This window comes from Doryrhamphus excisus, chromosome 1, assembly GCF_030265055.1.
Source record: "Doryrhamphus excisus isolate RoL2022-K1 chromosome 1, RoL_Dexc_1.0, whole genome shotgun sequence".
In the NCBI taxonomy this organism is placed as follows: domain Eukaryota; kingdom Metazoa; phylum Chordata; class Actinopteri; order Syngnathiformes; family Syngnathidae; genus Doryrhamphus; species Doryrhamphus excisus.
In genome coordinates this window covers 8,522,676-8,547,628 of record NC_080466.1, presented here as the reverse complement: position 1 = coordinate 8,547,628, position 24,953 = coordinate 8,522,676, and the positions used below count along the sequence as shown (strand labels likewise).

General features: G+C 39.7%; 1 protein-coding gene across 1 annotated transcript in view; it reads left to right on the top strand.

Annotated features, from left to right (window-relative positions):
- LOC131098453 (zeta-sarcoglycan) overlaps positions 1-24,953 on the top strand; it is a 246,017-nt gene that overhangs the window by 1,367 nt on the left and 219,697 nt on the right. The window lies entirely within an intron of this gene.

Below are 24,953 nucleotides of genomic sequence, written 5' to 3'. Positions count from 1 at the left end.
ATTTTTCGTTAAGATCTCGTCTCATTGATGACAGGAAATTCCGACCACTGCTGTCCTTCTACTTTTTACAATGTGTCGGAGAATTTTTACCCTGATTGTAGTAGTTCCAGCAATGATGATCACCAACCTTTGCAGCCATTTACACCAAATAGTGCCACACACAATTTGAACTGTTGGTTCAATGTTTCCAACAAGACATTTTTTTACATGGGACAGTAACAGCACCGTCTGTTGAGTGTGGAATTGTTCATTTTCTTGATGCTGCTTGTGGTTGCTGGTAACCAATGACTAGATACATCAGCAAATCAATGATATTCTTCTATGGTTTGACATTTCAAGCAGCTTTTTATGTGACCACATTTCTGAGAAGTGGTCCCCTAATCAGTGCCGATGCACAGCTTGAAATTGACTCTGACTCGGTATGCTGGTTGCGGAGAAATTGGCATTCTGATTAAAAATGACCTTAACTGTTTGTCAGTCAAATTGACCTATAAGTTTTGAGAGTATTGACATTTTTGTGCCTTATATTGATGGTCCTCGTTTCCTGTGATACGTTATTTGGCACACGTTTGTAGCATTTTCTTGATTTTAAATGGACATGGGGATACAGTTAATACTAGATGCTGTGTCAGAAAATAGCAAGAATCATGTCTTATGACAATATTTCCCATTTATGACAACACAGCGACTATTCAACTCTGTTTGGGGCTGTTGATGTGAAAGTGACCACTGAGAGACCGACAGGGGGTTACTTTAACTGGTTGTAACCTTAGCTGGCCAGGTACCTCATAGTACCTGTTAGTACCAAGATCTTGTATTGAACACTTCCAAAGTGGACGCAGGACATGCTGGCGAAGTCCAGTGGCAACTCTGACTTGATGCAGTGCAGGTATTATGATGCTGTTAACACTGGCAAAGGCTAAAAAAGACAATTCAGCCCATATCTTTATGTATGTTTAAGTGCTGCTTACTGAGTTCTATTTGGAGGAACATATCAATAAACTATTTGAAGTTGTTTACTCAGAAAAGCATTGAAATAAACGTGAATGCACTTGTAAGATATGTTATGTGGATGAAGAATACTACTACCATAGTGGCCTTTAAGACTTTGTAACACAGCAGTCCTCCAAAGCAGGGTATACCCTGTGTGTGTGTGTGTGTGTGTTATCCAAATCCAATCTCAGGATATGAACCAGGACAACATTGGGGACATTGGGACGATACCACTTTAGATCCAATATAAATGTAATATGAAGGTTTGTGATTTGATTTAAGTTTGCTCTGCTTATAAATCACTTCAAGTTGCAATGTCAATGGAGCAGCCTAAGTACTATTGATTGTTAGAAATAACTGAACTATGAATTACATGCATTACACTGAAGCTAGTCAGCATTTTAAATGGAAGATGATCATTTTGTACCTGGAAATGCAAAGGATGGTTTAATTTAGCACGTTCGTGTAGACATCACTTTAATAGGGAGATTGAGATATACTGTACTCCCATGATGAATCAAAACAAGCACCTCATGAATGGTGTTAAACAATAAAAGTGTCTAAAATTGCAAGCATTGTTTTCTTAATTTGGGACCTGGACCTTCAAAAACTACTAAAACTATGCATGAATGATGCCACTTTGGAAGAGAGTGAATTTTCAATGTGATATTGGGAACTTCTTTGGGCACATTATGGATATAATCATTGCAAATTGTGTATTATGAACACAAACAGAACATCAGCTCTGGTCCACCATAGTCGTGGAAATGACACAATATTTCTCCAATTTATACCTGACAGTCAAAACATGTACATGATGGTTAGTTGTCATGAAATTGGTTATGAAAATATCTCAACTGTTAAACCACAGCCAGAAAAAAATCCACACTTGGAAGGTTTATCTGCCAAGGTTGCACTACCATTTGGTAGCCAGCCGAGGCTAGTTCCGTCATGTTTCTGGGCAATGAGCATCAGAAATGGAGCAATTAGAGGTTCGGTGGTTTTCTTCCAAGGGCACTTCGAAAGGATCTGCAGAAGAACAGGGCAAATTAAACCTCTTCATTAAAACAAAGAAGAACAAAAACTATAAACTGAACTTGAGCATGATTTTATGTTTTATGCTCTAGTGCAATGAGAAACAGCTGCATGCATGTTACTGAAGTTACCATCACATGAATAACAAAGCTGCTAAACATGTACTGTACTATAGTCTCCCTGCTACAGTATTGTATTGATAAGGAACCACATGTTTCTTTCTTCAGCGTGATTAATATTTAAAGAGCTTTTATCATGCTCATGCTGTAAATAAGTTAAATGACTGCCATAGTAACACATTTTAACTAAGTATGCATATGTGTTCTTGGAGCGTGTTTAAAGCCTTATGTTATGTCCTATATAGGGTACTTTTGAACCAGCTGGTTGTTTCTCCTTTATATCGGCCCCTTTATAGTATGATGCATATGCAAAATACACACGCCTCAAAACATGTATGATTTTGTGCATTTTTATTGGAAAACCTTACTGAGGGGGAGACACAGTATAGGCTGCAGAATAAAGGTGCTTTCTAAACTTGACCCAAGGGGAATAACAAGGGTCCAACCCTCTCAGTCGCTATAATAATTACACAACACACACAATTATAGTAACATGCATCAGGCTCCACAAAAATAAACATAGAATAGCCATGTAAATAGCTTCCTGGACAATATTGGGTTTAAAAGAAATAACAAATAGCAAAAACATCCTGACTACACTGAAATCATGGCGGAGTCATCTCCTAACACACACATATTTCCTTGAACTTGTCTTTGCAATACAGGTGGTCCTCAGGCTGTGAATGCTTTCTGTTCTTACAATCTGTTAAAAGTCACATTTTAGTGTTGTACTGTTGGAGGCTCACACTACCGCCGTGCTGTGCAGCTCATTTTTTTTTCAGACGCCACAGCCCGAGCGTAGCTTGCCGCCGCGTCTACCAGAATCAGTGTGAGTGGCACTTTGCGGAAATCCAGCCTGGATCAGGACCGGTGCAGCCACAAATTCAGTATGGGTTAAGCCTCAAGACGTGGAGATGAAGATTGGTCTCCTTCAAAACACAGAACACAGGTTACTGTAAAACTGGAGTTGCTTATACTCCAATCATTGTTTTAAATCAGCTTCTTCATGAGCATAAAAGGGTTTTTATAGCCTGTTTGATGGTATATGTAGCCGCACATCAATGATAAATTTCCGGTGGCGGCAACCCCCACCCCCGCAGTATATAGCATAGCTGTGAATAGTTATTTATATAACATGTTTCATGCTTTGCAGCCTTGTCGCTATGGCGGAATCGTGTTTAGAAGACATTATGCAAACAAGACAAGATACTCTATTCTGTGGTAACGTTGACACAGTTGTCGTTCTTCCTTGCTTTGTGTACTGGCTGAATAGCATCCCTTTTTAAAGTACATATATACTTTACTTTCAAGCCGTATACTTCTTGTGAAGGTTTTCTTTTGAAGAAGTTGTCAGTGAAATGACCACTGCAAAGGATAGAACTCAAGATGGGCTTCCAGCTGTCTCTTGTTCTCTTCACTTACTTTGTTAAGTCTTTCTCCTTTGGAAAATAAAACACACTTACAGTACAAACAGTAAAACAAACAGTAATTCTTTTTTGATGAAAACTATACTGAGGGATGTGTGTACCTAAACTCCCTTTCAGGTACAGTGTTTATATATTCATGTTTGTTTATTTTCTAGATGTGCTGCTCAAGAGCTTCAGGGTCTTTTAGCTCATGGACTGGGATTGTCTTTCCGTGGTTACCTTTTTGTTTGTGTGTATTTGTACAATCAGTTTTGGGAACAAAATGGGTTATTTCACAACAAATCCACACGGCGTTGTTAGAACTGGCATTGATTGGTCACACCGTCAAGACGTGGAAAAAGAAGAAAATACGGAGTTCCCTCCTTTTCAGTTGTAATAGCATCTAAGATCAGTATGCGGATCAAAAAGATCCGCTGTGGTGACTCCTAAAGAAAAACAAACAGTCCATATTGTTTACTGTACGTGTAGGTAGTAATATTGGTAGGTGAGGCTAGTCACATATAATGACAGTTGGGTGTTTAAATAAGCAATAGGTCAGTTTCCTCCAATGCATTTGAACATCTTTAACAATGAATATACGGTATATCATGATTAGAATGTCCACTGAAAACAATGAAAGGTCAGAAAAAGGTATTATAAGACTTAATACCAGGTGAGTGCTTTGACCGTTGCAGTAAAGCAAATGCAGACTTATACTCAAAGAAAAGCTTGTTAAGGTCACAAACCTACACGCCACCTATTCTCGTCATAGCCAATGTATTTTGAAGGTCAACATAAAGGGTAATGACTTCTGAGGTGACAAGGGCAAATGTAATTAATTTTTAAAGAAATACTTGCTGTAATGATCCAAAGTTTCTTATATAGTAGGCCTGCGTGGTAATATTGTACAATGTACAGCCTGAAATTAGAAAAGAAATCAGCAAAAAAAAAAATAAAATCAATAAGAAAAAATAGTACTTATGAAAATAGAATTTAAATCTATAAAATAAAGAGAAAATTGAGTTGCTGAAAATGGCGCGAGTGCATTTTGGTATACCACCCAACTGAATTCTGACAAGAACGTCTGTACTTTAAAAATACCAACACAAGCTTGATCCTTTCCAAATATAAGCCTTAAAAGTAGAAACCCAAGTGTGACTCTGTGGGAATGTAAGGTGGAATAAGGTGCTGGAGCTGCTTTCGATTTGAGAGCAAACATGATGACGTGCAAGTCAACCCATGGGGGAGTCCAGGGTCCACAACACACTACAGCGATAATAATTACAAAACATACAATCATACAGATATGAAGTCCAGCAGGACAATACCTAATGCTAAAAATAGCTAGTTGTGGAATGGGGTTTGAAACAAATAACCTTGCACACATAGTTTTACAAAGCAAAAACACATTAGGGGCTCATGTGTAAACATTGTCGTTATACAAGTAAATTACTTTTACTGGTGGTGGCAGACCCTCACTTGTCATGATGGAAAAAAAAATAACATTGAGTTGTAGTATAACATTTTCTTTGTTAAAACTGCTGAATTTGCACATTTGCACAACTACTTAGCAAAAAAAAGTTTCTGTTTGTCAGCTTCTTTCAGAGCTCCCTTCCAAATGTACAAACCTCATTATCTGAAACTTTGGCATCATTTAACACAAGACTATAACATTCTAACTCCATTTATAGGTCAGAAAAGTGGAAAAAGACCTCGACTCCACTCAGGAAAAAAACGCCGCTGATGATGACATAACGCCACTGTTGATCAAGTTGATGTCTTTTATCACTGGTGGGGGGCAGTTCTCGATCAACAGTTGTCACAATTTTCCAAACCTGTTGAGATACACTTTGGACGTGCTCCAGATAATTTCATTGATTAATGTGGCAAAGTAGCTCTCAGTCACATCATAGTGATTAAGTCTTGATACTGTATGCGTCACTGCCTTTGATATAATGGCAGTGCATTCACAGGCTGCATAAATCATTTCAGCTTCAATCATTAACGTTTCGACACTGTGTGCATAGCTTATATAAAAAAAAACGTGACTGAAGACTGTATGTTAGCTGGAGATAAAGTTCTCATGTTTAAGATATACTAAAAAGATTCAACAATTAATCAAAGATTAATCGATTATCCAATTATTATCAACTATTCTGGTATTAGATTCAATTCAAAGCCATTGTTTTTTATTTAAAAATGTAAATATCCTCTTGTTCTGGAAAACATCTATTTTCTATACGTACTGCTTATCTTGGCGGTATGCTGGAGCCTATCCCAGATAGATGAAAAGGTAATCACTCTGTTATTGGAGGACAAGACGATGATCTTCATACAATACATGCGTTCCAGGCCCTTTTGCTTCCGAACTAGAACTGAGATTATGAGCTAGTGTGTCCTCGCTCAAGGCTAACATTAATGACCTCTGACCCCACAAATGTTGTTATGGATAAAAAGACACTAACCCCCACAGCCACACTCCTGTATCCTCTGGAAAGTATTCCCCAGAGGAGCCGTTGAAGCTGCAGCGATGGGACCAGATATTTTCAGAAATCTTTACTCCCTTTCAGTTCTCTCACTACTTTTGTCCACAGGGAAGACAAAAAAAGCAATTGAAGCACAATTTCCCCCAGCCTTCCTCCTCAATTCCCATCTTCAGCAGGTGGTGTCCTTTATTACCTGTCGACAATTATTCCCCTGACAACATTTAAAATTGTCATTTAAATGCAACAAGGCAGCTATCATACAGCCATATACAAGGAATCACATCGAACAGTAAATGTTCCAAAAGAAGATGGAGGAAGCTTCAAATTTTACAGTTTGTAAACAATGTATATTTAAATAAATGTTACATATTTTTGGCCTAAATTTAACATTTCAAGTATTCATTCATTCATTTTCTACCGCTTGTCCTCACGAGGGAGCTTATCGGATGCTGGAGCCTATCCCAGCTGTCTTCAGGCGAGAGGCAGGGTACACGCTGGACTGGTGGCCAGCCAATCACAGGGCACATATAGACAAACAACCATTCACACTCACATTCATACCTATGGAAAATTTGGAGTCGACAATTAACTTAGCATGTTTTTGGAATGTGGTAGGAAACAGGAGTACCCGGAGAAAACCCATGCATGCACAGGGAGAACATGCAGAGATGCCCGACGGTGGAATTGAACCTGGGTCTCCCAGTTGTGTTAGCACCATTTTCAAGTATAAAAATGACAAATTAACTTAAATACAAATGTAAAGCACATTGAAAAATGTTAATGAAACGAAGTATTCTATCCTCGTCACTAGATGTCTGTATGGTCTGTAATGTTGAGTGAAACACACAAGGATCAGACTTGATCGCCAGAACAACAGCCTTTTTTGACAGGTTTGATTTATCTCACAACAGGCACAATAATCCTGACTAAAAACAAGGGCGCCCGTAACCCATGACAAACTAAAACTCAACTCTGAACCTCGACATCACTCCCAGCATGAATCTGAAACCAATTAACCATGACAAATGCGTGTTAAAATATAAAAAGTTGAAGTGGATAACAATATAAACGACTCTTGCTGGGTGTAGAAAACAGTTCTGTTCTTTTCTCAATTGAGTGTTTTTATCGTTACTATTTTCTTTTTGTTCATTTCTTTGTGTTTACCATGAGCAATTTTGTCCGGTTAATAATAGCGGCGACCCGACCACAGCAGGTGATTAGTGTGTCAATACAATCCTAATTTCATTCAGCATTATTTAATGAGCTCTTTCAGTCAAGCATCACATCACAAAACTTGCTAACCACTAACCGCACATTGATGTATACAAGCTAAACAAAAGGGAACCCTGACCACAATTGGGACAGAGTAGCAGTTTTGGAACTGGAAACAATTTTCTGTTCTTTTATAATAATGGTGTTTGAAATGCATTGGTTTGCCAAATTTACATACATGATTGATCGCTAGCTTGACTCTGAGGTGCTGGATGTTTGCAAGTCACAATGTCGACAAAACGTTTTGTGAATGTGTCTTCATGTGGACATACTTTTTGCCCTTTTTGACATACTTTTTTGCCCGTTCATTCCTGCTTGAAATTTCTAATTTATAATAATAATAATAATAATACATTTTATTTGTATAGCGCTTTTCAAAATACTCAAAGACACTTTACAGAATAATGGAGTTGAATAAAGCTAGTAAAGAAGACACATTAAAATACATTAATGGATGAAATTATTAGACCAGGCAGGTTTCTTCCGTAGTTAAAATGATCACTTTTGACTGTCTTATTCCTGTGTATGGTGTTATTTCGTACAGACAAGGTGTAATAGTTAATGTGCTCATGTACAGTCGATATTTAGAAATGATTGATTACTTTAAGCACGATATCAACAAAAACAACCATATTGATATCGATATCAACTGCGTTTGCGCTGTATGGCCCTCATCCCTGCATGCATGAGGTGGGAGGAGGGGAGCAGCAGAAGCCCAGTGTTTTAGTTGAAGCGACAGCGTCTGCGGTGGAAGAATTAATCAACAAGGAATAAGCAATAGCCCAATAATGTAGCAGTCCTTCAAATTCAAAGCTTAAACAATCGTTTTGACCACCTTAAAAAACTCAAACTCCAATATAAGGAATGTGTGAAGTGTGCAAAGTACTTTTGAGTATTTTTGTATTTAAAAAAACAGACATTTTTTCTGTATGCGCTCCCAATGGAAATAGCTGATAGCTCACTCAGCATCAGTGCTTCACCCAGGATGCACCGTGTGTGAGCAGCACGGCCCAGTGTGTTTACATGAAGTCAACAGCAGCCTGTTGCTTCTACATGTATCTGTTGACTCTCCTGACAGGTGAGTTATCTTCTCTCCTGCCGTGACAGCAAGAGATTCCTGATGCCTGCCACTTGAACAGACCAGTCCGAGCTCTACGTGTATGAAACATGCGTACACATACACAGTGAAAGGAAAAAGACAATTGAATCTCACACACACATACACACACATATGTATCTGAATGTGTGCGGAAACACTTTTTGTCTGAGGGGATTTTCACGCACTCAAGGACACTTCATCATCTGCCAAATGAGATGCTTAGTGTCAATGAGTGAAGCAAGAGAAGCTAAATGGCAGCAAAGCATCTGTTTTTATGGGTGGAACAGCATCTGCATACTTTCAAAAAAGAAGATGAAAATCCCTTCTCTTGTTCAAATGATATGCTAAATTACACCACACAAGTGTGTTCCTTTAGGTCAGGGGTCGGGAACCTTTTCGTCTAAGGGAGCCATGAAAGCCACATATTTTAAAATGTATTTTCGTGAGAGCCGTATCATATTTTTTTTACACTGATTACAACTAGGTGACTGCATGGTGACTGAGTGGTTAGGCCACACAGATAGGAGACCTAGGTTTGATTCCCTCCTCGGGCATCTCTGTGTGTGAGTTCGCCAGGTACTCCTCCCACATTCCAAAAACATGCTAGGTTAATTGGCGACTCCAAATTGTCCATAGGTATGAATGTGAGTGTGAATGGTTGTTTGTCTATATGTGCCCTGTGATTGGCTGGCGACCAGTCCAGGGTGTACCCCGCCTCTCGCCCGAAGACAGCTGGGATAGGCTCCAGCACCCCCGCGACCCTCGTGAGGAAAAGGGGCAGAAAATGAATGAATGATTACAACTAGGCTGCATGATGACTCAGCGGTTAGGCCACACAGATAGGAGACCTGGGTTCAATTCCCTCCTCGGGCATCTCTGTGTGGAGTTTGCATGTTCGCCAGGTACTCCTCCCACATTCCAAAAACATGTTAGGTTAATTGGTGACTCCAAATATTCCATAGGTATGAATGTGAATGTGAATGGTTGTTTGTCTATATGTTTGTCTATATGGCGACCCTGCCTCTCGCCCAAAGACGGCTGGGATAGGCTCCAGCACGCACCCTTGTGAGGATACAACAGTACATTTTATCATGTTCAGAAATGTCTAAGCCAGATGCAGTCATTAAAGAATCCACATCTGGCCCCTGAGCCATAGGATCCCTACCCCTGCTTTAGGTTTTGTGCACACAATAAGCAACCCAGGACACAATCTGACAGGTTCACACAGCAGGAGTTAAACATGAGCTCTACTTTCCACTACATCTTGGAGTTTTTCAGTGCTAGCTCCAGCTTGGAGACCACTCATTGCTCACAAATTGGTACTCGGGTTCTTTTTGTGTGAACCGCTCAAAGCTTTGTCTCGTCGTCCCAGATATCTAGCAGGCAAGAGGGGATAGCAGCCGTAATCAGCCAACACATTATTAACCTCACAGTCTCTTTGCAAAACCCTAAATCTGTGCTTCCTAATCCATTTTCCACCTTAAATGTTTTATTCTTTCTTTGGTGTAAATCGGGACACGATTAAATGGGATTGCTTATTGGGTATTAGGCAATGTTTGCTTTAACCTCGGTCACTGTTCATATTGTTCATGAGCAGAAGCACACGTAAACTGTAGCTCACTCCTCCCAAGGATTGTGGGAGAGCAGGTTTGGAATTGCTGAGGAACTCTATGTTCAAGCTCTCTCGAATGTTTTTAGTTTTTCATTCAGTACTCTCAATAGTAGTAATAATACCTGCAAAAAGCTCACAGAAGGGAGATGAGAGAGGAAAGAGCACACAAACAAAACAATACAAATTGTAAATGGGTACAATCTAAAATGCTACTATTACTATCAGGACTGCAAAAGCACCAGTCGATGATTCTATACTGTATATGACATCAGCACTCTACTTTTTTTCAGGGTCTATTGTAAAAATGCTGGTTAACCACTGAGCCAGTGCCAATTGCACCACATACATTAACAATTGAAGAAACCAGAGACATGTTACACATGAGTTAAAATACAGCTTCCAACCACTTGGTGGCAGTAAAGCATCAGTCAGTTGTTTAACAAGCTCTAAACAGCAGAAGAAGCCAGACACTTGTAGACTTATGGCGTTATAGAGATGTATTTTAATTATTTTTTAACGTTGACTCCGTCGCTGGCAACAGGATTTCCAATACTATTTTTAAACCTCTCGATGAGCTGCATCAGAAACAGCCACTGAAGTTGAGGATTTATGCTTCACTAACTTTCGCGTGACTGTCGATATTTCCTTCTCACTTCCCTGTCCCCTCACCGACCAGGGCAAGTTGGCGCCACTCCGCTGGTTGGGTTTTCCCAGCTGGTGGCGGCTGATGCCACCAGTGGAATCTGTCATTCACCGGGTCACGGGGGGGAACGATGGCATAAATTAACTTTTCTTTTGAATGTTTTTTATTAGATTTAGAGAGACTTTGTCATTCAGATGTGCATCAGTGATACAAAAATCCAAAAGTAAAAAAAACAGCACATGAATACGCACAGGCTATAAACAAATTAAAATATATTGCAAATACATTTTCCGTAGGACCGTGTATAAAACACAATCTAATGTCAATTTCAACCCATTTGTGTGTTGCCATTTTGTTACAAACAATAGTTTGTCACAAAGGTGACTAAATAAGTAATACAAACTGGTAGAACTTACTGTATTTCCAAAGTATACCACCTTATTGTGCACCAAGCGCGTTTTATGGCATACAAAACATGTACTTTGATCAAACCAAAAACTAATCATATATAAATTCAATAAATTTTCAGTGTAAATACTGCCATAACATGGACGATAAGATGACAATTAGAGTTCTTCCAGAAGGGCAAAGAGAAAAAGTTTTAAAGTTAAAGGTTTTATCATGTTGGACCCTATATTTTATTATTTCTAGTTGATTTTTTAATACAAAGAAGACAGGTGTTCAAGAACTGTTTGTGTTCTGAGAAACAGTCGGACTACCACAACAAATGCCAAGTTTCCCTAGCAACAGTCCTGCTTCTGGGTACCTCATATTAGCTTGTCTGGCAATACAGTGTCTTATTGGGGTGAATACAACATATATACATCAACACACATCATACATCAATATATATGCAATGCTCCTCATCATATCCAAGCAAAAGCGACAAGAGTTGAGTTCATCTGACAGCTCAAGTAAACATGCATTTTGTATGCAGGTTGAAAGCCCATTTAAGCCATTAACACCATGCAATCTGCTCGTACTTTTGGATAATAACAGGTCTGAATATTACATTTGTAGTACATGCCTAATTCATGAATACCGTTTGCATTGTGATCAAAGTGAATTTATAAGCCGACATAGGGTGAAAGATTATAGGCTTGAGTAGACACAGTGCTGTGATGGGGGCACTCAGCATTTAAAACAGGGTCTTTTCTTTGAAAGCAGCAGCAGACGCTGCACTTTGCCCGTCGAGGCTCCGTCGAAGGAGCAGTGACTGATGGGAGCAGGTCATGCACGAGTCCTTGGGTGAGTGGCTCGCAAACCTGAGAGTGGATGCACGGGCCGCGGTCAGTGAATGAAAACACAGCATACTGCTGGCTGAGATGTAAGTGCCCATATTGGTTGTTATGGCATCACATCTCCTCACACTGAAAGTGGATGCTTTATAGGCTGATGTTTTTTTTTCCCTTTATGATCAAAGGTTGGCGACACACATGATGTTTTATGACTGTAATTTGCCTTTGTGAATGGAGGGAAATTCCATGGGATTAATATAAGCATCCCTTAACAGTCATGAAATCAGAAAAACTACACCACTATAATGATGCAGCACATTTTAAAGTAGACTAACCTTTAGTCATATTGTTAAAAATGCTTACACATGTACTCAAAAAAGCCACATTACATTGACCATTATTTTATTGATAAAAGTAATATAAGGCTGAAATTTCAAGGGGTGGGATGAATACTTTTGCAGTGCGGATATTCACTGAAAGAACAAGTTGATGTTTGGGAGTGTTCACCTGCAGCTGGAAGTCAATGAAGTCCTCACTTTTCTTTCTTCCATGCGTTTTTTTTCCCTCCTCAATGCCACAACAGACGTCAGGCAGCCCATGCAACTTTCATACCCCAAATTGAAAATGCACTGCGGGAAAATAAAGTATTCCCTTTTCTTTTATACATGAAAGAGACTTGTTATGATATGGTGCGCATGATGCGATTTCTTTTTCATGGGGGATTGTCTCTTGATCTTGATATACCTGCTGTGGCTTCATTTGTCTGTGTCAGTGTTGCCGTGAATGACGCCAAAGTTTGTCTTGCACTGGAGGTTTTATGCTTCTCTTTGTAGTCATTGGTCTTTTCCGCCATTCTTGCTGTTCCCTGAAAAAAAACCTGAGATCGATGTAGAGACCACAGGTGCTCTGAAATCAAGATCCCTACTGTTATATTTGAGTTTGTCCCAGTAGGAAACATGTTTATGTCGCTAGTTTGAAAGTTGTAGCTTCATAATCCAATAAATTCAGAGAAAATATGAGATTTTACACTACATTTTAGTGCATACATGCAGCTCAATTGTAGTATAAATTGATAATTGATATACAATTGTGGCTATGTTATACTACCATTACGATGATGTTTGCTCATTAATTCTCCATGCATTGAGCAAAATGAAGTTACATACGTGACATTATTTGCACAATATGACCTTCAAACACTTGTTCGAGGTGGCCATATCTGCATACTTTGGGGTGAAGTACAATCAAGTTTTACAGTGTTTCAGCCTGAGCATTTTAGCTAGCTGCTCACCGTCGTATGTGCAGTAAAAAAAAAAAAAAAAAAAAAAACGTCAAACACAACACCATCACAACTGTTGCCTTTGGAATTTTTGCCTGATTTCAGTGCCAATAAATGGCACCCTTGGAAAACCCAGCACATTATAAAGCATCCATTTTCTATGCTGCTTATCCTCACTAAGGTCATGGGGGTATGCTGGAGTTTGGACCAGTTGACTTTTGGCGAGAGGCGGGGTACACCCTGGACTGGTCGCCAGCCAATGGCAAACATATTACAAATACAAAGGCTACATGTACTGCAAAAACTGCAACATAAGTAAGTATGTCGTAAGTAAATAACTGAACTCAAGTTATTGTAGGCAATAAGCGGCACTGATGATTTGATATCAGTGGGGAGACCGGGAATCACACCGATGCAGCGCGTAAAAGATGACTTCATCAAACCGCCTTCCAAGCATGTAAACAAACGTGGTTGGCTAGCAAGTTGACTTGCTTCTCCCATCCATCCGTTTTCTAGATATGCTGACTATCCTCACTGGTAAAAATGTAAGAATTCCTGGAAGCAAGCACCGTGAAATCTGACGCTGTGTGTGTGCGCTCGATGAGGAGAGCCCGTGGGGACGTCTGTGAAATGCTGCCTACACTGAGTGTTGGGACACCTCCAGTCATACAACGGCTTTGAATGTTTAGTCCAACTTTAAGCCTTTCAAACTCATGGATCGGAGCTTCAGGACAAGATAAAAGATATGTAGGATATAAATTAACTTTAATATCTATCTGTAGATGAATGCGAATGGTGCGAAATATGTTAATTTTGGCCCGTGTTGCTAAGTAATGGCCATGCGTGGCCTTGACCGCCCCATTGTTTATTATTAGACCAGCCTTGTTTCTTCATTCATTCATTCATTTTCAACTTACTACTACATAATACTTACTACTACTACTACATTCATTTTCTACTTCTACTTCACTTATCCTCACGGGCCTATCCCAGCTGTCTTCGGGCGAGAGGCGGGGTACTGGTCGCCAGCCAATCACAGGGCACATATAGACAAACAACCATTCACACTCACATTCATACCTATGGACAACCTAGCATGTTTTTGGAATGTGGGAGGAAACCGGAGTCCCCGGAGAAAACGCTCGCATGCACGGAGAGAACATGCAAACTCCACACAGAGATGGCCGAGTGGAATTGAACTTGGGTCTCCTAGCTGTGAGGCCTGCGCCCTAACCATTCGACTACTGTGCAGCCCTCGTTTCTTTAATTTCTTGTTAATTTCAATGGCTGCTGCCAGTACAAGAGTATTACCTGCAGAATACAATGAACACGACTACATGGAATGCTTTTTGCAGTACAATGTCATAACTATTGATGGAAGAACTTAAAAGACTTAACAGAGCCTGCATACTGGCTCTCGGGATTGTCAAAAGACCAGCGTGTTGCAAACGCGGGTTTCTGGACGGAGCATAGGGTACAACTAGGTCAAGAAAATAGGAAGGTGCCAACCCATGCAATATTACAAAATACAAATTAAATATATTTTAATGTCAACTTTTACTTTTACAACTTTTTGAAATAAACTTGCATCAAATGCATAGGAAAGCATAATTATTTAATGAAGAAATTCCCAATGTTGGCATTAAAAGTGAACTTCTAAATAGCGTGTGTACTCCCGTAAGTGTCTGCTCACAAGAGAAGATGGCTGTTCCATCTCTCCTAACGTAGATTTACAAGAGCAAAGGAATCATCCATCACAGTAAGTGTCCTGGCATGTGTCTCCCTGGCTCCCACCTTGACTGTTTGCCACATTTAACACCTTTTATTCCTGCCACTTTCAATTTCTCTCTTCATCACAAGAAACCACAACGTGAACAAAATAGAAAGGAAAATAACCTTGGAGATGATCTTCTCCTCCCTATCATCACCTATGTAAATGTTTTTGTTTAGACTGAGGTTGCATTTGTATTCACTTACTATTTGGTTCCCTCGTTTTGCAATTCTCTAAATATTCAGTAGTGTGCAAAAGTCTTGGGGCAGCATTAGCTCTGTTGTTTTATTAACCTTTTCAATGGCAGCCAGTATCATTGATTCAGAGGTGAATGCAACTGATCCTGTACTCAATCTTGGACTCAAAAGAAAAATGTGATGCATTACTGAAACACAAACAACTCTGCAGGCTCTCAGAATGAGAAGAAACAAGGCCCAGTGCACTGGCAGGAGTTATACTGGACTCGTCTCTCCGAGGATATCCTGACACAGGAAACATTGTGGTGTCTTTGATGGCATCAAGATGACAACTTGTGCAACACACTAAAGGACTGGCCTACTGATGTCAGCCACCTGTGAAACCATCACAGACAAGTACTGTAGTACAAGTACTGTAGACGGAGAGATATGTGGAACACTGGGTCTGGGGGTCTGGGTGAGACTGGGTCGCATCAGGTTTTCCAAAAAAGACAACAAAAAAACTCATTTATTAAAAACAAAAAGAATGAAAAAAAACTTTGCTTTGGTTCCAATTTTCTACAATAAAACCTCTGATAAAACATTCCACTGTTCTCAAATATCTTACTTTTTATTTTTCTACACAAAATAAGATGAAAAATAAATAAACAAATCCAGAATAAAGACAATCAATCAGTCAGTAATAAATAAATAAATATAAAAATAATAATAAAACGGCAAATAATAAAAACTTAAGAAACCACATATAGTTGGTGGGTAGACAAATTATTTTTTTCAGATTAAAATTAACAAAGCATTATTAGAGCCCTGTAGACATGACAAAACATGACTATAGTCACATTTATACTCTTTTTATTTACAACATATTGCGCAACTGCAGGGTCTTAAGACACATGCTAACTCGCAAACTAGAGAGCTAGCGGTAGCCTTCAAGTTATTTCCTTTAAACTTAAACAGCCAAAAACTTACCACTTCCACACGGATAGGGAGGATAAATATTAACAGTTATTTAACCTTTAACATGAACATTAATCAAACGTAATAATTTTTTCTGGGTACATGATACCATACAGCATCCATATCAAACTTGCGCGGGCCGCACTAACATTAAACTTTCATATCAAGACGGGGGGCTCAAACTAGTGTCCTGCGGGCCATATTTGGCCTGCGGGCCGCATGTTTGAGACCCCTGCGCTATGGAATCCATCGAGCAACTGCCAGTCATGGATGAGCTTGGTGAGGTACCAAGGCCATCAGCAGCCTACAAACAGGAAAAGCACCAGGTCTGGATAGCATTCAGCAGACATCATTGAGAGTGGAAAGACATGAAGACCGATATGAGGTGATTTGCCAGGTGATTTGTGGGAAGTTCCACAAGACTGTAACACAACATCTGTACAACAACAAGCGTGACCGAAGGAATTGCAACAGCTACAGAGGCATCTCCTTGCTGAGCTTTGTCAGTAAATTATTTGCTTACTTTGTTCTGAACGGACTCCAGAAGCTCACAGAAAGGGTGTAAATCAAGTCACAGTATGGCTTCAGGTCAGAACAATCCATTATTGCTATGATCTTCTCTCTAGAACACCTGCAAGAGAAGTGAAGGGAGCACAACCAACCACTTCAAAGTGGTCACCAAACTTTTTGAGCCCAAGATCCCTGGTGAACCTAGGCAGGATGTAGCCCACAATCCTAGCCAGAACTGGATTCCAGAGGAAGCTCCTGAGCATGACAGAATCCTTCCATACTGGAGTGAAGTACAGGGCTCGACAATAACGATGTACCGATGGCCCGGGGCAAGTTAAAACAAAATTGGGGCAAGTAAATCCAATCAGTGATATTCCCGTTGGGCAAGTGCACTTTGGCATGCCATACTGCCAAGAGTTTTTTTAAAAGCGGTTCTTGTTGGGTGTTGGTAAAACACTGACTGCGTAATTCCGGTGGTAATTTGCAAACCAATCCTTGCAAATCTTGAAATGGACCAATCAGAATCGTTTATTTAGACCGCGGTGGTCTGTAGTCCACAGTCCGTGTTTTACCCACACCCGTTCTTGTTCGCGATCAACCAATCAGCGATCGTTTGACTAGGAAAACATCTATTATGGCGCCCCTGCCAACATGGTCTAATTCTTCAACAACTTGTGAAGGAAAACAGCAAAAAGTGATAAAACAGTGCCTCCTAAACAAGTATTTTATTAGCGGCAGCAAATCGAATGACGGCACAGGTGAGTGAATCACATTGAATCACCCAATAACTTGTGTTATCATTTATTATTTAATAAGCACAATGTTTATTCAATCATGAATGTACTTTTATTTATCCAGGCAAAGTGCCTAGAAGTCTCTTGACAATCCAGATTTCCATGCAACGTCATGATCTATGTAGGAAAACAACCACAAGAAATGATATTCATTTCATCTTTATTTGAGATTCTCATGTGATGCCACAAAAACGAGATGATATCATTATGGCAGTCTTTTCATTTTACATGGGGCAAGTTCGGGCAAGTAGTTCTCACCTTAAGGACCCATGGGCAAGTCATTTTTGTTTTTAATGTAGAGCCCTGAAGTATATGGTCCAGTTTGGTGGATCTTTCACCTTTCAAGGTGAGTATTGGTGTAAACCAGGACAGTGTGTTCCGCCCGACTCTCATTTGCATTTACTTTGCAGGAATTCTCAAGTAAATGTTTGGTGTTTGACCAAAACACACTCTACGCGCGTTCATACAGCAACATTTTCAGGTTGAAGGCCAAAACTAAGATCCACAAAGTCCTTAAATGTGATATGTGGTTTGCAGATGATACTGCTTTGGCAGCTCGGCGGCAAGACCACCTCCAGAGGCTCATTGATCGTTTCTCCCAGACTATTGTCTAAGGAAGTCTAACATCCTCAATCAAGGCACGGAAAAAACCCACCCTCCATCACCATCAGTGAATACCAACTGGATATTGTCAGGGATTTCACATACACAGGCTCGACTGTGGCTGAGACACTCCGGTGGCACCTGAATTCAACAGGTGGATCAGCCGGGCTGACTCAACGCTGGCCAAATACAACAACACGCACGACCGCACCAAAATCCTCAAGAGTTTCTTTTTTTTTTTACTACATTTCCTTTTTCCATTTGCCAAGGCATTCATCCCAATGGCATCTTTTTTATTCATTCAGAGTTGAGTCAGGGAGAATGTTGCATTCAAAATACTGTCAGCAGGGAGATTCTTTGAAGCCATTTTTTTGATATGACGTGTTTTCTGTGACACAATACTTGTATTTAGTGACACATAGATACACATTTTTCGAATACTAGTGTGTGCATATGTGTTTGAGATCCTGTTGCTACGAGACAGCTGGTTGCACCAGAGGGGGTGAAGGAGCAAAAAAGACAAAGAGAACTACTCGGAGATATTTGCTTGGCTGGTTTCATGATTATGGGCTATCATAGCAAGATACCACGTCTGTAAACAATGTTATTGTATGTCTGACTACATGAAAACATATATGCAAGATGTTGTCATATTATATATAATTAATCAGATTTGTTTTGGGGGCTGCACGGCATTCAAGTGGTTAGCGCGCAGACCTCACAGTTAGGAGACTCGGGTTCAATCCCACCCTCGGCCATATCTGTGTGGAGTTTGCATGTTCTCCCCGTACAAGCGTGGGTTTTCTCCAGGTACTCTGGTTTCCTCCGACATTCCAAAAACATGCTAGATTAATTGGTGACTCCAAATTGTCCATAGGTATGAGTGTGAGTGTGAATGGTTGTTTGTCTATATGTGCCCTGTGATTGGCTGGCGACCAGTCCAGGGTGTACCCCGCCTCTTGCCCGAAGACAGCTGGGATAGGCTCCAGCACCCCCGCCACCCTTGTGAGGATAAGAAAATGAATGAATGAATGAATGAATATTTGTTTTATTATTATTATTTTTCTACCTTGCATTGTCTGATTCTGTGAATGTTGAAAGGCAGAGTCCGGTCCGGGATGTTTTTCAGAGTTGTTAGATATTTCCGTAAGGAATATAACAGTTGGGGTTATTGCCAAAAACCTAAACATGCAGTTATGACCTACATTTTTGGCCATGCCTGTATGGAATACTACCAAATCAGTTCAATTTATACATCCATCCTGTATGTCATTCTCACTTACTATGGTAGTCAGTGAAAATGGGTGTATTTTATGTAGTGTGTGTGATTCTGTTTAGGTCTTAAGATGCATAGGTAAAAATATAGCTACATAGGATGGCAATAAGCTCAATAAGCTATTAGCACTTATTGGTCCTGAAATATTGGGCTGCAGGAAGATTAAACATGAGATCGAGGACAGCAAATCAATGATGTGGCAATGATGTCATGGTATGGCCTCATTGTACTTATTAAAGTTGCTCTTATATCATCCCTATGTGGCTTGCCACCTTGAGTGGGCCATATTTGCACGGTATTTGCATTGGAGTCCTTGGTTATATAAGCTGAACTAGGGTTGGACTATATTAATATTTTTTAAAATACCGATATTTACTTTAGTTTTGCACTGTATCCATTTCATCCAAGCTGCCACGCTCCTGTTGCATTCCTCATGAAAAGAAAAGTAAAGTGGTGTTCCATCTTAAAGTGGTGTCCTATGATATTGCTTAGATCTGGTCTTTGTTGCAACAGTGAAAAAAAGGCCTTCAAAACCTGTTGAAAACAATGGACTCACGATGATAGTATTTATTTTCATAAACCAACTTGAGAGACCAGTATACCCACGACCCTAGGGATGATAAGCGGCATAGAAAATAGCTGGATGGATCAGGATATGAGTTTTGGTTTATATCGCCCAGCCATAACCTGAACTGTATATTTTTCATACCTGGCCTAACTTTACTTTGAGGTTTCTTTGTTTTTCACTGAAGCAAACACACACACACACACATGCACACACAAACAAAATGCATCCACCACGATACACCTGGCTGGTCATTGGCATGTAATATAAGCAGGTATCCATTTTAATGGGGAGTAGGCAGCTGCCATCCTGCCCGCTACATGTCAGGATAGGCAGCTTGCATAAAGGTCAGTTAGAAGGGAGAATACTGAAAGTGTAACAAATTCCACAGCTTTTGAAACCCAGCAAACAAAGTGTTTTTCCGTGTGTGTGTGTGTGTGTGTGTGTGTGTGTGTGTGTGTGTGAAGTACGGAGACAGCTGCCTCTCACCGCACATAGTGACACCTGGAAATATAATGATGGAGTGTAGTGACTTGACATGTCTGCCACACTAAGTGAAGTTATTGTGGCTGACACTGTAAATAGAAAGCATCAGTAGCAGAGTTGTGTGCTTAAGTGGGTCCACACGACGTTAAGATGCGGCTCAGAGACTTTCTCTCTTGGGATTTTTTTTTTTTTTTTTTTATCATTCATTCCCATTCTTGGCTTTGGTCAAGAGGCGGGGTACACTCCGCACTGGAAAGTGGATGCATGCTGACAGTAGGTGGAGGAAGAAGAGCAATGGCATTTTTCCATCTGATGAACTAAACAGGGTTCTGATCAATATTCTATTTGAGACAAATGTTAAACTCGCTATATTCTGAATCTCAGGAACGTCTTGTAAGGTTTGCTAGCCAACAAGCCAATAAACAAATAACATTAACGATTCCCTTGTTTTCCTCAGCTATGCACCATCTACCATCCAAGTGTGTCTCTCGCTTCCATCAAGCCCCATTGGCAAGTTGTTTTTAGTGCTCACAAATTCGCGAACGGGTTGAATCTGAGTTCAAACTCTTCCACAAACTTTTTAAAAGTCAAGAACTAATGCAAGGGGGTGGGGGGTAGTAGTGGAGGTAATGTAAAGGTAGCATTAGAGAAAGTTTTTCTTTGAAAAGCACATATAAAGCTGTAATACATACTAAATTCACCTGAAAAGGGCTTGAGAAAACTAACAATGATTTGCTTGTAGTGGCAAACTTATACCACCTACTTTTGTAGTCTATGGCTGCTTTTTTATGGCTTCTTGTAGCGCTTCTGGCCATGGATTTGTGTGGTTCTGGTTCTTTATTAGGGTTGCCAACCATCTCGTGAAAAAAACAGAATTTTGCCGTATTTACAAACAAATGTGCGCTTCCCCTATTAAGCTGACACTTTATTCCTTGTTGCCATGGGCTTCACAACAGCTTGCCACAGGCTAAACCAATCAATGCCTGTGCATCGAATTGATCACCTATCAAAATCATTGCGGTTCGACTTTTCTGCCATCTTTATTTATTCCCTTTGCCTGTGCCTCTACTGGGTAGATGGTGCCTCATCATTTACAGTGTATGTAAGTATGTTGAATTATTTTCTGCATTTAAAGCAATAATTGTAAAACTATAAGAACTAATGTTGTGTTTCCATTTTTTTGGCTTTCTGGAATGAATTAATTGTATTTACATGATTTGTTATGGGAAAATAAAAAAACATAAAAAACAATAATAACAACAATAATATTACAATGACTGTGGCATGAACATTATTATATCTTGCAAAAAGGGGTAGGCACTTATAAGCTTTTGCTTCAGCCTACTCCTTTTGGGCTTGTGATCAGATAGTTGAATACAAATGTAAATAATGGAAAGTTATATTTTGATTGATGTAAGAAATGCACTGTAATGTTTCATATATTTGCCCAAATAAAATAAAAACAACAACAAAAAAAAAAAACAATTATTTGATTCACACTCTCGGTTAGGGTCTTCTGGAATGAATTAGTAATGCTAACCTTTACATTCATATTATTCTGTTAATTTTGTTATTTTGCATTACATATCATTTATTGAACAGTTTATTTCCCAGGCACTCGTATTACGACAAAACATGCATCTAATTAAATTCAGGTTTGCTTCAAATAGTATCAAAATCAAATAAAAAAGGACAAAAGAGAGGATGTGAATGACGTGTCCTTTATTTCTAATAAATGAGTTATGAGAACCTATTCTGTACTTTAAAACAGTAAAGCTGGAAACTGAAGAAAAAAAAAACATGCCACGTTGAACGCATCAGCCACTCTAGTAATGTGGTATGTGTCAGTTACCTCATATTTGTAATGCTTGTTTTGCTAGCTGTGTTGTCCTCTTCTTGTGTGTATCTCTCTTCCTGGCCCTATCAGTCTACAATTCTATTTAACCAATTCTATACAATTATTAGCATTGATATGTGTACACCTTTAGACAGGAAATTGAATTTCATATGGGGGGACCCAAATGCATGATATAAAAAAAATAGGAGGGAAATCAGTGCACTGTGTGTGTGTGTGCATGTGTGTGTGTATTTGAATTAGAAAAGGTAGTAAAACTACCCATCTGTCTTAACATCCTGAGCTGAAGGCAATAATATGGTGATTGGGATATGATCTATATAGGCTTGGCCTCGTGCAGCAATTGCTGTCCGCTTAGCCTTTGCTATCTGTCTGTCTTTCTCGTGCACACACATGCGCGCGCACACACACACACACACACCAGACCTGCTCTTATCAAGCATATGTGAAGATTAGACTGACAATTTTACTTGTATTGTAAATAATTCAGCATATTTTCTCCCTTTCAGCCTTGTTGTGTAGCTTTGCACTTCCTAGCATATTCACCTTCCTTTCTTTCAATCCAATTTCATTTTCCAGAGCCCATCCACCACCATCCAGCCTTACTGCCATCCATTCATCTTCCAACCCCCACCCTACAAACACACATTCACACACACTCCTCATATTTTACCGTACTTTAATTCTGTCCGTTGTGTTCCGCCCGGGTTTCCGTGGTTCACCGTTGGTTTTCATAGTGTCTTGCAATGTGCGCGGCATTGTCGTGTGGAAATGTGTTGTTTTCTCTAGAATTTGGACACTAATGTTGTCGCACTTGATGCATATTTTCTTTAATATGTCAACACTCTTGTGAGGTCAAATAGTTTTGTGTTCTTCTGACCATTAGTTTGAGCTTAAAATGCATCGTTTGTGTTGCACTTGACCATGTTGTGTTACACTAAATGTGATAATGTTTTATATAGAACTGAAGTTTTATACTTATACTTACCTATATTTATATCTTCAGTCACTCCTCCCCCAACCAGTTCTTTACTCTGGCCACCAGTCTGCAGTTTTCCATCCATCCATCCATTTTCTGGATCGCTTATCCTCATTATCCTCACAGAGATGCCCAAACAGAAATTTGAACCCAGGTCTTCACTATGGTAACCAGCAGTGTGATGTCATATTAATAATATACTGCAATTGTAACACCTGTATTTTGCATCCATGTGAAGCAAACAATGTTCTTGGCATTGATGGGGCTGCAGTAGAGAACAGATGAGAGGACCTAGATTTTATTTCTCTGTCCTTCAGAGTAGACCTGAAAACCACCCAATTCAGGGTTCATGTTTTGGTCGGCACACCTCCTACATCAGAAGTCCATTATACAGCTGCTGACGGCAGTTACTTGTGCACGAATGTGTATTTTATAAGAGTGTAAGCATAAGAGTGTATATGAGTATAGGAGTGTGTATGAGCCAAGGTTGTGTCACAGCTTGAGTGGTCTGACTTTTTCAGCAGCGGATCAATGAACACAGAACAAAGAATGGTGTCACACACACTGCCCTCAGGAAGCACTGTATGTGAATGTGTGTGTGTGTGTGTGTGTAAATGTCTTGTGGTTGAGAATGGAACTCCCCAAACAATAGTTCAAACATATTTCTTGTCAACACTGCAGTACTTAAAACTCCCGACATATTTACGTGTATATGTGTGTGATGCGTTCGTGTACCAGCGTGTGTTTGAGTGCTTGTGACCCAGGCAGATTGAGACCAGTAATCCATGTTGTTGGTGGTAGGGGTTGGGGGGCGGAGGGTCGTTATATGGATCAATAAAGCAGATCACAGTCCCACACCACAAATACACACATTTCAGTACAACTGTACCTTATATTTACAGAAAACCAACTCACTCACTCTTCCTTTCTGGCTATTCTGCCAATCTGCTTTTATTTTACTTCTTCATCAGCAGTTGCTCTCCCACTCCTTTTATTTCCTCTCTCATACTTTCTTTTTTCCTCTGCAGGATTGCCAACACTAACAAATAGGAGTTTGGGGGAATCAAACAAAAACAAAGTCCCTGTGCTTTAGGATGAGCCAGGATGAAAGGAGCATGTTCATGTTGGGACTGCTAGTTTGTGCTACCAAGGGATAAATAAATAATATTTGGCCCCATGTGGTGACTTTGTATCACAATTTATGTTTGCCGATACGGTATTGGTTCATTTAGAATAAATCAATCCAAAATAATTCAGTAATTTGAAATCAATTACGTAACTTTTTAACATTCAACCATTCTGACTGAAATAAATACGTGGATATTGTAATGTCCAGTTAAAGTTTCCTAGAATCTAGTATATATCAAATATGGATATAAAACAAACAATTAAATAACAATAAATGGCAAATGCATTCACATTTTATTTGAATCAAGTGCAAACAACACTTAAGGTTGAATTAACAATTAATTAATTAACAGGTTGTATTGATAATCAAAAAGCCCAGGTTTTCATAGTCATATAAAAAAATGCCTTTTTCTTGATACAAAACTGTGGTGAGACCAGCCATGTTGTTTGGTCTAGAGACAGTGCCACTGAGGAAAAGACAGGAAGCAGAACTGGAGGTAGCAGAGATGAGGATGCTGAGGTTCTCATTGGGAGTGACCAGGATGGATAGGATCAGCAACGAGTACATCAGAAGGACATTACATCTTAGGGTCCTCGGAAACGGTCTGAGATGGTTGGGACATGTCCAGAGGAGCGATAGTGAATATATT